This window comes from Galeopterus variegatus, unplaced genomic scaffold, assembly GCF_000696425.1.
Source record: "Galeopterus variegatus unplaced genomic scaffold, G_variegatus-3.0.2 Scaffold7631, whole genome shotgun sequence".
Taxonomy (NCBI): Eukaryota; Metazoa; Chordata; class Mammalia; order Dermoptera; family Cynocephalidae; genus Galeopterus; species Galeopterus variegatus.
The window spans coordinates 64,626-78,645 of record NW_007733742.1 but is presented as its reverse complement, the minus strand read 5'-3'; the positions used below and the strand labels follow the sequence as shown (position 1 = coordinate 78,645).

The 14,020-nt window shown below is 41.1% G+C and overlaps 1 protein-coding gene across 3 annotated transcripts in view; it reads left to right on the top strand.

Moving 5' to 3' along the window:
• The window catches only part of SEC14L1 (SEC14-like 1 (S. cerevisiae)), a 96,855-nt gene that overhangs the window by 39,167 nt on the left and 43,668 nt on the right, over window positions 1–14,020 (top strand). The gene's annotated exons all lie outside the window — the stretch shown is intronic.

Here is a 14,020-nt window from a genome sequence, read left to right as displayed (position 1 = left end):
TCTTTAAGTAGGAAAGGGATGTGGAGTGTGGTTTCTTCCTTCTGCTACTGCTTTGGAAGAGTGCTCTGGTTATGGGTGAATTCACTTTAGGTAGACTTAGAACTTAGCACTAGAGGAGGGAGTTTTATTTATGTTACTCAAATTACTCCATTGAATGAGTTTTTCCCCTAGTATCAAATCCAAGAGTCAAATTTGAATTCCACAAAGGGGGTTAATAAAGTCTTAATTTTTTTGTTATTTACCTGAAGAGTTTGGCTTCAAGGAAAATAAGCATTTTACTACATGTGAAACAAAACAAATCTTTTCCATTCACTTTTTTTTTTTTTTTAAGATGACCGGTAAGAGGATCTTAACCCTTGACTTGGTGTTGTCAGCACCACGCTCTCCCAAGTGGGCCATGGGCTGGCCCTTCCATTCACTGTTAAATTACTATAGAATATTCCTTCTCTTTATCTCTTTTTTATGTTATTATTAAGGTATACATACAGGAAAATTCTGTACGTACAAGAAAATGCATCTATCATGAACATACACCCTAATGAACATATGTCAAACTGAACACACCTGTGTTACTGGCACCAAGCTCAAGAACCAGAACATAAGTGGCCCAGTAAGAAGTCTCACTCGGCTCCTTTTGGTCCCTACTCCCCAACCCTCTCAAAGTTAGCCACCATCTTGGCTTCTAACATCATAGGTGACTTTTCTTTTTTCTTTTCTTCTTTTTTTTTTTTTTGGCAGTTGGCCAGTACAGGGATGGAACCCTGGACCTTAGTGTATCAGCACCATGCACTAACCAACTGAGCAACTGGCCGGTCCCTGTAGGTGACTGTTACCTGTTTCTGTTTTTTGTATAAATAAAAACTCAGCTGTTTTTGCATCTGGCTGCCTCTGCTCAGCATTTTGTTTGTGAGATTTATCTAGATCAATACAGTTTTTTTTTTTTTTTTTTTAAAGATGACCAGTAAAGGGATCTCAACCCTTGACTTGATGTTGTTAGCACCACGCTCAGCCAGTGAGCTAACCGACCATCCCTATATAGGATCCAAACCCATGGCCTTGGTGTTATCAGCACCACACTCTCCCGAGTGAGACACGGGCCGGCTCTTAGATTAATACAGTTTTGAAAAACAAAAACGCAAGTCCTCTTCAGGGAACAATTTAGATTAGGGGAGGTGCTTTTGTTCTTTGGGTTTTTTTGATTGAGGTATAATTTGCATACAGTGAAATGTCACATTAGGTGTATGGTTTGATCAGTTTTAACACAAGAGTCAGTCACACCCCTGTGAAGACACAGAACATGTTCACCCATTACCTCAGAGGGTTCCCTTGTGCCCCCTTCTCTGTCAGGTGTGAGACTTGTTTGCAGGTGTGAGTGTGAGCATTTTCTTAAGTTCTGTGTTTTATGTTATTGACTTATCAGAAAGGCTGTTTCCTATTTGCACGTTGTGGTTCTGGTTTGGCTTTTGGCTGTATGGAGCAAAGACCCACTTCAGCCAGCTAGAGAAGGAGTTTCGATAGTGGGAGAACATGTGGTATGATGGGAATTGCACAGAATTCCAGGAATTTGAACTGGAGGGTGAGCTCCAAGAGCCTAGCGTTGGATAGTGGTTCCTGGCAGCTCTGAGGGCCTTGGCAGCAGTTGTCCCTAGCTTGCCCCCATGGGACCCTGCATCCCTCCGTATGCTAGAGCCTTTCTTTCCTTCCGCCAGCTTTGCACTCTCCTGGTTTTCCCTCGCCTGTGGCCTCAGCTCACATGCTTTCTCGGCTGGCCAGAAGCCTTCTAGCCCCAGTTCAATTTTGTGACATTTCTTGTCGCATTCTTTTAGTTTCTAACTGACCAATTCTTGTCACATTTCGTAGGTCACATTCTTGAGAGAACCTTGATCTGTTTCATTTCCACCCAGGACCTAGGATACAGGTTACTGGCCAGCCTGTGGATTGTCTGTCCTGGGTGGGTTGCCTGACCCTGGTTCACCTAGCTGGGCTGGTGGAGTTGGGGGAAGAGGTGTGGGGGTTCATGTGGTGGAAAGCAGAGTGTCTGCCCCACTGCCTGGGGGACTGCAGGCAGAGGGTGAGGTGGGACATGCACCATGATGGGGAGTTATGTTTTCCAAAACATTAAGTATTGTTTAAAAAGCTGGATGGGACTGGCTGGATAGAGCAGTTGGTTAGAGTGCAGCCTAGTTTTATACATAATGTGCATACAATGCAAAAGTATAAATTAGTTTTAAACAATGCATAAAACTTTGTGGAAAGGTTTCTAAACGGCATGATTTTTATTCTAATTCAATGAATTTAATTTAAAAATATTTAGAAAACTATAAGAAAGAAATGAAACCACTTATAATGGGGATGTTCCTATAATCCTCATTGCCAATATCCAGGAAAAAAGAAGACTTATTAAATTTTTGGTGTACTTCTTTTTTTTTCTTTGTGAAGATATACATAAAGAGAGAGAACTAACAAAACTGAAGTCACACTACATAAACAATTTTTCTCTCTGTTTCTTTCATTCAACATTACACATTATATAGTAAGCATATCTTTCAAAAGTATTTGCATCATTTTATAGCATCTTATATAGCATCCTATACTATGTACTTACCCAACCCTATAATGTTGGACATATAAGGTGTTTAAAAATTTCTAATATTATACATAAGACAGTCACAATGGTCTGCTGCTACCTCCCATCCCCCGCCCCCCCAAAAAAACCCAAAAAAGGCTGGATGCAACTCTGATAGTCTGAGGGAAAGACTGATCTCCAGATGTTAGATTTAATAAAGAGGTATTTTGATTGTCTAATGTTCAAACTTCGTCATTTCTCTTGCTTTATTATTTTCAAAATTGTGAAGTTTGCCTTGGCAATTGTATGGATTTACAGAAGAACTCAAAATTCACTGAGCTGCTCCCAATCTTTTAAAATTATTTTTAAACTTCTTTTGTTTTCAGGCAGTGGTTAATTTTCTCTTGAATTGTCAGAAAATATTTTTAAATCTGAAAATGAAATGTTATCTTTTTCCTTCTGAAACTAGAATGTTTAAGTTATTAGTGATTTTGTATGATGCCATTTGTCCCTTTTTCTAACTGTAATTGTATGGTATACAATCCTTAGTATTTTTTTTTTTTGTCATTGAGGAAAAACAGTAGTAGAGTTACTCTGAAAATGATCTTGTCAGTTCATCATTCAGAGTGAGGAAAGAGGTAAACAGTTAAGGTGAGGACAGAACTATAGCTTCAACTGATGTATTTGTAAGAACCTCAAAAAGTATATAGTACTTGATGCATCAAGAGATTGGCAGGTGGTGGGTGTGCAGTGATGGATGGGTGGATCTGAGTCCTGACTTATGTGGGTTCTGGGAGGAGAGAGACTGGGAGAAAATGCCACTCACTCAACTTAATGCCCCTGTTTGCTTTAATCAGTAGTTTAATTGTAATTTGGTATTGCCAGAGAATTGTTTAGGTAGAAGTTACCCACTGTACCTAGGTACACAGTGAGAATCAAGTATGTTAATTGCATTTTAAATGATTTAATGAAAATTTACCATTTCTTTTGGGGTTGATAGCATTAAAAAATCATGTTAAAGTTCCCATTAACTCATTTGAATTAAAAAATGGTATTTAACCAAGCAAAATTGAAGTGAAGGTTTTTCAGTAGGTATTTGCAGCATTTTGGTAGTGGTCTTTGTTTTAGATATTAGCCTAGAAACCGAATGTTATAGAGTTTCAGTTAGTTGGAGAAATCACCTAGTTCAGCCTCCCTTTAAGGGTGAGGAATCTGAGACTCAGAGACATTTAAGCCCACACAGTTAGTGGCAGAGATCTGATTCTTGAGTTTAGTATTCCTTTTTTTTTTTTTTAATCATACAATGTTTCTCCTCCCCTCTCAATAACCCATATCCTGAAACAGTTTATGAAGTTTCTTGTCCATGAAGATGTCTTTAAATCTTCTAGTCTCAGCCAGAAACTTTTCCTGGGGCTGATTTGCCTGGCTTTTGGGGAGGAGAAATGAATCAGCGAAGGACACTCCAATTGATTGTGCCTTAAAGGATTTATGTCTCACATGGGCATAGTGATATGATCTCACAGATTAGGAATTTAGAATGGGAGGTTGTAATTCCTAGATGCTTGGGTTGGAGTGTTTCATTTTGAAATTTCTAAGATAAAACACATGTTTTAAAACTTCAGCGTGTTCAAATGCAGCTCCCTCCCACCCCCATGTTGATAGCTCCTTAATAAAGGATACAAAGGAAAAACGAGGGAGGTGGGAGGGTGGGTGGTATAGGAGGGCGGCGTGGGAGGGGGACGGTTAGGGTGCCCTTGAGAAGGAAGAAGATGACAGTCCAGCCACAGGTGAGGCAATGGCTTGGTCTCTTTTTTCTGCTGAGGACAGCTGCCGTTTGCACTGATTAGAACACTTGGTAGAAGAGGCTCCACTAGTTTCTATACATCCCAGAAACTGTAACCTTGTCCAGTCCCATTTCTTCCTGGACTTTCCATTATTGTAACACATTTGGTCACCTCATTCTCTGCTCTCTTCACCCGCCACGCATCCCAGTTTCCCTGTTCTTTCAATAGTGCTGTCCTTCTCCCAGAGCCCCTCATCATCTCTGTCCCCAGCAGACACCTCCTTTAGATTGTCCCTTCCTCTCCTAGCCACTGCTGTTGTTCCTGTCTAAGTCCTTGTTTCTTTGGAGGGAGAGACCAGAGATTACTTGCTCATTCTCGTACTGACGTCTTTTGTCCCTTTTGGTCATCCTGCATTCTCCTGCCACACTTTCCTTTTCATCAGTCCTCTGTTTAAGTGATGTCCTGTTATCTGTCAGCTCCCTTCTAAATTCCTTTGCTTTTACATCACGGCCCTTCATGACTGTGGCCTGCCCTACCTGTTTAACCTTATTTCATAAATTATGCAAACTTCCCAACAAGAACTTTAAAATCCGTTTCTGTACTGTCCCTGTTTGCTCAGTGTCTTTTCCTGCCCCCACCCGCTTCTTTGTACAAAGAACTTTAAAATCTGTTTCTGTACTGTCCCTGTTTGCTCAGTGTCTTTTCCTGCCCCCACCCGCTTCTTTGTACCCTTCTCTGCCTCAGATGTCTGTCTGTCCCACCTGTCTCTTCAGACCTCATTCTTCCTGTGCTGCTTCCCTGCTGCCTCTGAAGATGCCATTCATGTGTCTCTCCCTTTCCGCTGACACGTTGTCAATGTTGTAGTCAGTGTTAGGTCCTTTGGCTTGTAACTGGAGTTTCTTTTATTCTCAAAGATTTGCGAGTGTTGCTATCCATTTTCTGTGTTGCTCCAAGGCGGTAACTTTGTCTGGTATTTCTCTGGTTCCCTCAGTTGTTGGTACTAAGCACATAGTAGGCACGCAGATGTGTGTGATCAGCTGATTTCTGTTTGTTCCCATGAACTTTGAGTATGAAGACTTTGTAAATGGGTTTGTGGAAACTCAGATCTAAAATGTACCTCTGATCCTGTTTTCAGACAGGGATTTATGTTTTCTCCATGGAAAAGAAGTAACGTGCTGTGATCCTCTAATTAACCAATGCCTCTGCTAGGAGCAAAGCCCTTTTGTGATGAGGTTGGCTAATTTTTTTTTTAATATCTTCATAAATTATGCAAGCCCTGGTGGTAAACACTGTCATGGCTGTTTAAGCGGTATGCTTTTCCTGGTTGAATAACCAAAAAACCTATTTGCCAGTGTGCAGTTGTTGATTGAACAGCCAAGTACAACAAATTGTGTTTTTGCTTTATCCTCTTGTTTTATGTGGTTTGTTTTGTTTGTTCTGTAGCTTTTTAGGCTCTTTCCCCTTTTCTCTTAGGTGCCTCATGTTCTTCCCACTAAGACTAGAGGATGAAAGGAAGAGAAAGAGATTTGCTGAGACTAGGTGTGAATTCCACCTGCCACAGACTAGCTCTGTAACCTAGTAAGTAGGCTGGTGACTAGTATAAGGAGGAGGTGCTGGAGTGGAACAGACTGCAGGTATAAAAGTAGAGAAGAGGGCTGGTGGCAGCCACACCTCCCCCCTCCCCCTTTCTCAGATCCTGCCCTTTCCCCACCTCTAAATATGAGGGAAACGAGTCAGTTTATGTGTACATAAATGGTTCTCCTAGGAATGTGTGTATCTCTTTTAGATCAAATAGGCATCTGTATTTACACTTTATTGCCTCCATTCCAATTTCATATGTGAAGCAGCTAGAGAGACATGGCGGGGACCCCAGGAAATCCTTCTCTTCCTTAAGGGTCTGGTCTTTGTGGAGTGAGGGTGTGGTGTGCAGAAAGCCAGAGGGGTAGAGCGCTTTCTGAGCAGGTGTCTCTGGAACAAAAGCCTCCCCATGTGAGCTATTTTGAGATTGTTCCTCGGGTTGGTAGGGGCGGAAGAGCACAGGTCCTGCTGGAACCTGCCAGCTTGCTGCCCTCTGAAGCTCCATCCATTCACCCATCCTTCCTTGCCTGAAAATATTCTGAGGCATCTCTCCCCTTTTCATTGATTTTGTTTTCTTTCTCGGACTCAAGTTCCATGCATGTCAGGTTTTCAGTATTGTTTAGTTCTTATGAAATATTTTCATTCCATCTTTTATCTTCTTGAAGCACATCCTCTTTCTGTCATCCTAGATTTCATCCTTGGGACTTGTATGTATTTCTGCTTCTGGTTTCTAAGTTTCTGAGGCTTAGTTGTGATATTTTCATTAATCAGGGTATTGTTAGATCTTCAAGCAGCCTAGTGTGCAATAGAGTTCATTTTTACTCAAATGAATAAGCAGTCTACTTTTCAGGGTGGCAGTCTTAAAACCCAACTTTGTTCAAGTGGAGGAAAATGTTACAGACTCTCTGATGATATGGTAAGGGTCCTGGTCAATATTTAGTGGGGGATTGTGCTCTTCTCATTTATAAAGTTTTTGAATGCCATGGTGTGAGTCCTATTACATTTAATAAACACCGGGGTGTAATTAGTCAGATTTACTTGGCTTTGAAATTGAACAAATATGGTCTGTGTTCATTACATGCTGCTTTGTACAGAGTCTGGCCTTTTCCCTTCTTTTACTCCCGTGCTACCAGCATATTATGCATTCTGAATTGTTTTTAATGTGCTAGGGTGAAGGCAGTTGTACAACAGGAAAATATTTAAGCAGGAAATAAAACAGGATCAGATTTCGCTCCTTGCCTCTCTGATTTACCTGTTTTTGTTTAAAAAAAAAAGTCAAAACCAAAAAGCCCGCGAAAACCCAAAACCTTCTATTACGGAAAATTTCAAGCATTCACAAGTAGGGAGAATCATAGGATAAATGCCACGTACACACCACCCAGTTCCAATATTATCAACATCTTGCCAATATTTTTTCTTTTTCTTTTTTTTTTTTTTTTACAAAGATGACCGGTAAGGGGATCTTAACCCTTGGCTTGGTGTTGTCAGCACCACGCTCAGCCAGTGAGCAAACCGGCCATCCCTATATAGGATCCGAACCTGTGGCCTTGGTGTTATCAGCACCACACTCTCCCGAGTGAGCCACAGGCCGGCTCCTTACCAATATTTTTTCACCTATTCTCCCCACTTGTTTTTTTGTTGGTGTATTTAAAGATTTCAGATATCTTGTTAATTCATCAATAAATACTTCAGCATGCATCTCTAACTGTTAAGGACTTTTTTCACTTTTACATATAGCCACCATGTTATCACGTCTAACAAAAGTACTAATAATTCCTTGATATCTAATGCCAAGTCCATGTTCAGATTTTCTCAATAGTCTAAAAAAAAGTCTTTATAAGTTGTTTGGATCCTGCTTCAAATAAAACAATTTGCTTTTGGTTATTATGTTTCTTAAGTCTCCTTTATTCTTTAACATCCTCCCTTCCCTTTTGTTTCCTTTCATTCCATTCATTTGTTAGAGAAACTGGGTCATTTGTCCTGTTCAATTACCTTAACCTTTTGCCAATTTAATTGTTCGTTACAGCAGAAAGGCTCAAGGAGAAGGCACAGACCTAAATTCAGTCAGTTCAGCCCCTTTTTAGTGGTTCTGTTTAAACATTTGCTGATAGAGATTGAAGCTAATGGTTGAAACCAGCTGCTCCCTTTTGTTCCCATGATTGCTGTAGGTGATTTTGAATTGCAAATAAGATGCAGAATATTTTTTCCCAAATTAAACTGGGCCATTCTATTTATAGTTATTTTTTAACCTGCTGAATTGGTGCTTGTAGTTTGTATTGAAAGAAGTTGAGAGGAATAAATTGTAGTGCGTGCAGATGTCTGGCCCCGAGGCTGAGGAGGTGGGTGGTGGTAGTGGTCTGAGGTGTCCAGTTGTGCCAGTCAGTCTTTGCCCTTTTCTTTACTTCTTTTATTGGTGCCCTGGACAGGGATGTTGGGCTGGTTGGACCCCGAGGCTGAGGAGGTGGGTGGTGGTAGTGGTCTGAGGTGTCCAGTTGTGCCAGTCAGTCAGTCTTTGCCCTTTTCTTTACTTCTTTTATTGGTGCCCTGGACAGGGATGTTGGGCTGGTTGGAGAAGGTCCCACAGAGAGAGTCACTGGAAGGAAGATTTTGGTTGGGAAGTGTTATACTTGAGCCATCTTTCTTGATTTTTGACCTGTTCAAGAGTGAAACAGTTTTGTACATTTCTAGTGGGATTGTTTTACACATTGTAATAGAAAGCATAAATTGCATTGTAGTTCTTTTGGAAGCTACAATTTGATGTTAGGAGTACTAGCCTTTTTGTTTTAAGAAAAGTCTTTATATAGGAGTATAATTGTGTATCACTATATAACATATTTTATATATAGTGGATCCATTTTTCATTCAGAAATCTGCTCTGTATTTCATAGATCTGTATTGCTGTGTTTCCACGCTACAGTATTTGAGTTATTGATGGCGTCCAGTTTGTAAGTGTCTTGTATATTTGGTTAGGGGGCTGCATGCTTAGCTCTCTTCCTCTCCAGTCTCTGGCCCTCTTCTTCTGATTTTTTTGCTTGTTTTGGGTCGAATGTTCCCCAAAACTAAATCCCCACTGTAAATGTTGAGGATGGGACATCCTATTATGGTAATTGAAAGGTAGGGCCTTGAAGAGGTGATTAGATTGTAGGACCGTGCCTTAGTGAATGGGTTAGTAATGGTGGTCATGGCTGTGGTTCTGAGGGCTTTAAAAGGAGAGTGTGTGAGGAACTGTTTGTCTCTCTGCTCTGCCATTTTCTGTCGTGTGAGACCACTGGGTCACTGTAGCCACCATCAAGACCTTCACCAGATGTGTTTCCTGCACTTTGGACTTCCCAGCCCTGAAACTGTAAGCAGTAAATTTCATTTTCATACAGATTACCCAGTTTCAGGTATTTTGTTATAAGCAACAGAAATGGACCAACATATTGCTTTTCTTTTTCTGCCCTACTTCCTTGCCTTCTTGGATACAGGAGGACTCTTCCTTTTTCTCTTCTTTTGCTATTTGGGGACCCCTTGGTTGTGTATTTTGTGTTTTTTGGGTATAATAGGTGTTCTAATTAGTAGTTAATGCTATTCTAGAAATAGCCATCCAGCTCTCTCTCACCTCACATCTCTTCTTGGGCAGCCTCATTTAAACCTATGGCTTCCACTGTCATTTTATAAACTGAGGATCCCACACCTTTACCTTCAGCATGGAAGCCTCTCAGGAGCTTCCGGAGTCCTAGCCAGCTGCCTGCTAGACATCTCCATTTCATTATTTCAAGGCAGATTTAGTACATCTGAAATAGATTTCACCCCCTCCTCCTGCCTGCACAACACACACATAGGCACACACCAGTAGAAACCAACCTAGTAAAATCCACTCAAAAGTTCTCCCTTTTCCTCTGAGATGCTGCTTTTGGTGAGCAAGTGGCACCACCACGTCTTACCCTCAGGCCAGAAACACTGGCTTCCCTGGCAGCCTTCCCCCCTCACCCCTCAGTCTCACTGGTGACCAGATTGGAGCCTGGCAGAGATGTCTCCTAAATGGGTTCTGACTCTGTCCCTCTCTAGCCTTGGTGGCTCAGCCCCAGTCCCTCCTCACCATAGCAGCCTCTGGACTCTGAAGCCAGCCCCGTCTCACCTTGTCCAGTCTTCCTCTGGGCTACTGCAGGAGACATCTCTAAACTGTCAATCTGACCCTGCCACTTGAACTGCTGCACCTGACCTTTATGACGAAGTTCAAATTCTACAGCTTGGTACCCAGAGCACTTCATCTGCCTCCTACCTTTCTTTGTAGTGTCATCTCCACAGCTGAGCCCCGCCCCATACTCCACAATCTAGTTATCTTGAATTACTTGCAGTTTCCTGAGTGTATCATTTTTTTCATGGCCTTGGTGCCTTTACACACACATACCTGCTCAGAATACCTTTCACCCTCTTTTTTACCTGGCTAACTGTAACTGGTTGGATTCAGTTGCTCCTAGTTGGAGTCCTCTCTGTGTGCTGATGGCCACTGTAGGGCTCTGTTAACTCACTGGTCCCTCTCTCTGCCTGGCTATGATGACTTCCCCTCCACTGCAAGCATCTTGAAGTTGGGAATCAAACCATCTGGCCCTCAAGAATAGGTTTTTCTAAAGAATAAATGAGCTTTGGAATGTATGCTCTGCTTCTTCTGTTCTACTTCTGGTAATGAAAATTTTGACAAAAGGTCACATTGGACCATACTCTTTTGATTAGATGTATTTACTACTCGTACTTAGATCATGTTTCAAAAGAATCTGTTGCAGATCATGTTTTGTGAGTAACATAGAGTTTATGTTTGGTGAACTGAAGCTTATTATTACTATAGTTACCTGAAAAACGTGTCCTGGTTTATGTATCACTTTTGGTGTTTTGAGTGACTTTTCTCCCATAGCAATGAATGCAAAGTATATAAAAAATTCCATTTCTATGGTTCTCCTACAGAACATAAAACTCATTTTAAGTAAAATTTTTTGTCTTTTGTCTTTTTCCGTGTCCGGCAACGGATCGCAACCCTCAGTGTTGCCCCCGTACCGGACCGGGGACCGGCAACGGGATTGCAACCCTCGGTGTTGCTCCCGTGCCTCACTCAGCCAGTGAGCGGGAACTGGTCTGTATGTGGGATCCGAACCCTCGGGCGGGAGCGCCACCGCGCTTCCCAAGCGGCGCACTTATCCAGTGCGCCACCGGGCCGGCCCTGTATTAGTCCATTTATGTTGCTTATAACAAAATACTTGGAACGGGGTAATTTATAAAGAAAATGAAATTTATTGCTTACAGTTTCTGAGGCTGGGAAGTCCAAAGTCCATCTGGTGGTGGTGACAGTGACCCAGGGGTCTCACATTGCAAGATGGTGGAAGCAGAGAGAGAAGGTGCCAGGGTCCTATAAACAACAAGCTCTCATGGGAACTAATAGAGCAAGAACTCACTCATTACTCCCCCTCCCCCAGGGAGAGAGCATTAATCCATTCATAAGGGATCTGCCCCCATGACTCAGTCAGTTTCCAACACTGCCACATTGGGGATTAAATTTCCACATGAGTTTTGGAGGGGACAACACACCCAAACTCCATTACAGGTAGAGTAGATTTTTTACTGTACATGAAAATTTTTTGTTATGGTAAAATATACATAACATAAAATTTACCATTTTAGCCATTTTTAAGTGTACAGTTCGGTGGCATTAAGTATATTCACATGGTTGTACAACCATCACCACCATCTATCTCCAGAACTTTTTCATCTTCCCACACTGAAACTCTGAACTCATTAAACACCAACTCCTCATCCTTTCCCCTCCACCTCTGCCTTCTGGTGACCACCATTCTACTTTCTGTCTCTATGAATTTTACTACTGTAGGTACCTCATATAAGTGGAATCACACTGTATTTTACCTTTTGTGATTGGCTTTTTTCACTTAGAATAATGTCTTTAAGATTCATCCGTGTTGCAGTATGTGTCAGAATTTCCTTTCTTTTCAAGGGTGAACAATATTCCATTGTGTATATATATCACATTTCATTTATCTATTTATTTGTCAGTGGACACTTGGGTTGCTTCCACCTTTTGGCTGTTGTCTGTATTGTGTGTTTTTAAAGGCTAGTTTTTGGCTATAATGTCAAACAAAAATAATTGCATGTCTCTGTACGTTTGTGGTTTTTTTTTTCTTTTATATTTGATAGATTCCAGCAAAAGACAAGTATAGGTCAACCACTGTATTTTATTCCATCTATTTAAAACATAGCTTTAATTTACATCTAGTGATTGCCATTGCTGTCAGTTCCTTAACAAAGAAAGAGCAGCATCTAGAAGCAGGTGTAGAATGACGAGCTGAGTGCTGATGCCCTCAAGTGAAAGGGTGGGCTCCCGTGGTAACGGAAAGGGACGGGAGAAAAACTAGAGAATTCTACAGATGACCCTACGCCACCGTTAAACGGAGTGTTGGAGTCAAGGTGTTACTCCTGGATTTTCTTTTCTTTGTTCTCTTGAGTATGATTTAAATTGTAAATGCTTCAAGGTCTGTGATGCACAACTTCTGTGATAGGCATTTAATAAATAGTACATGATAGATATTTTCCTGATGGGTTCAGCCAACTCCTACGATCAGCCTCCTGACTCCATGGAGTTTTTATTCTGGTTCATGAAATTAGATATTATTTTCATAGCTCATTGCATTCTTTTATGTGGGCAAACACATGGCATCTTTAAAAGCTGACAGCTGCAATTCCCTAGAACACCAAATGCTTTTCTGAAGTCTATGAATTTATCTTTTACGCTATGGGAAGTAATACAGTACGCTGCCAAGTCCAACTCGATTTCAGGAGGAATATGCAATAACTGCTATTTTGTTGTCAGAGATATATTTATACTCAGTTTGCTCTTTCTTAGATCAAAAATTTTATGGGTGAGGAATGGTTTTTGAAAATAATGGCATGTCTTGGATTCTATTAGATCCTTTCAACATCCTGTGATTGCTTTAAATCCAAAATTAAACACATGAAAATCTAAGAGAAATAAGACCTTTCATAACACTGCAGACAGGACTGGCCAGATAGCTCACTTGGTTAGAGCGTGGTGCTGATAACACTAAGGTCAGGGGTTTGTAATCTCCATACTGGCCAGCTGCCAAAATAAAATAAAATCTTAGCACTGCAGACATTGTTTGCCTAGGGCTCAAATATTTATGCCATGTGAAGCAGTTGACGTTCAAGATTTATTGAAGGATACAAGGTATCTTAGTATAAAGAGCTATTTAAAGATGTGTACACCTCTGTTTTTTAAACTAGTGTTCTTTAGTTTTCTAACAAGGATTGGACTTTTATTTTAAAAGTAGTGTTGTACTTTCATATTGATTATCGAAAAACTACATAAACACATTGAGATGTTCTGGATGCCTGTCATATTTATAAGTCAGTATTATCAGACAGTGTGGTTTGCTTTTATGTTTATTTTGTGGGCACCAAGTAATACTATTTTCATGGTTGAGAGCACATACAGAAAGAGAAGTGGAATTAATATGTAAATGAAGTGTTTTGCGCCAAGTATAGGCCAAGTTACTTTGCAGACAGGAAGCTGTAGAGATAAAGATTTAAATAGAGACAAGTGGTGGGAGCAGTGAGTCACAGGCAGCTTTTCTAGGGTGGGCCTGTCCAGCTCCAAAGCAGCTGTGCCTGCCGTTCAGTGCCATGTTCGCGTTGAGGGGCAATTTGTGTCCAACAAATTGTCATCTTCCTCTTTAAATGTATTTTGTTAGTTTAAAGGGGCTGGCTGGTTAGCTCCGTTGGTTAGAGCACAGTGTTGATGGTACCAAGGTCAAGGGTGTGGGGGCCAGCCAAAAAAAAAATGCATATTACAGTTTGGATTTTTATAATTTTATGAGGTTTTTTGTTTGTTTAACCTAGTTTGTACCTTTTTAAGTAGCATAATAAAAATTATTGGTCAACACTAAAGGTTCAGGGAAACTTTTCTTTTTTTTTGGAAGATGGAACCTAGAAACGTTTCTCTTTTAAAAGCAGTTTGTAGGCCTGCGCGTCGCTGCCGTCGCCGCCGCCGCCGCCGCCCCCTGTCCCGGCCCCCCCCCCCGGGTTACCT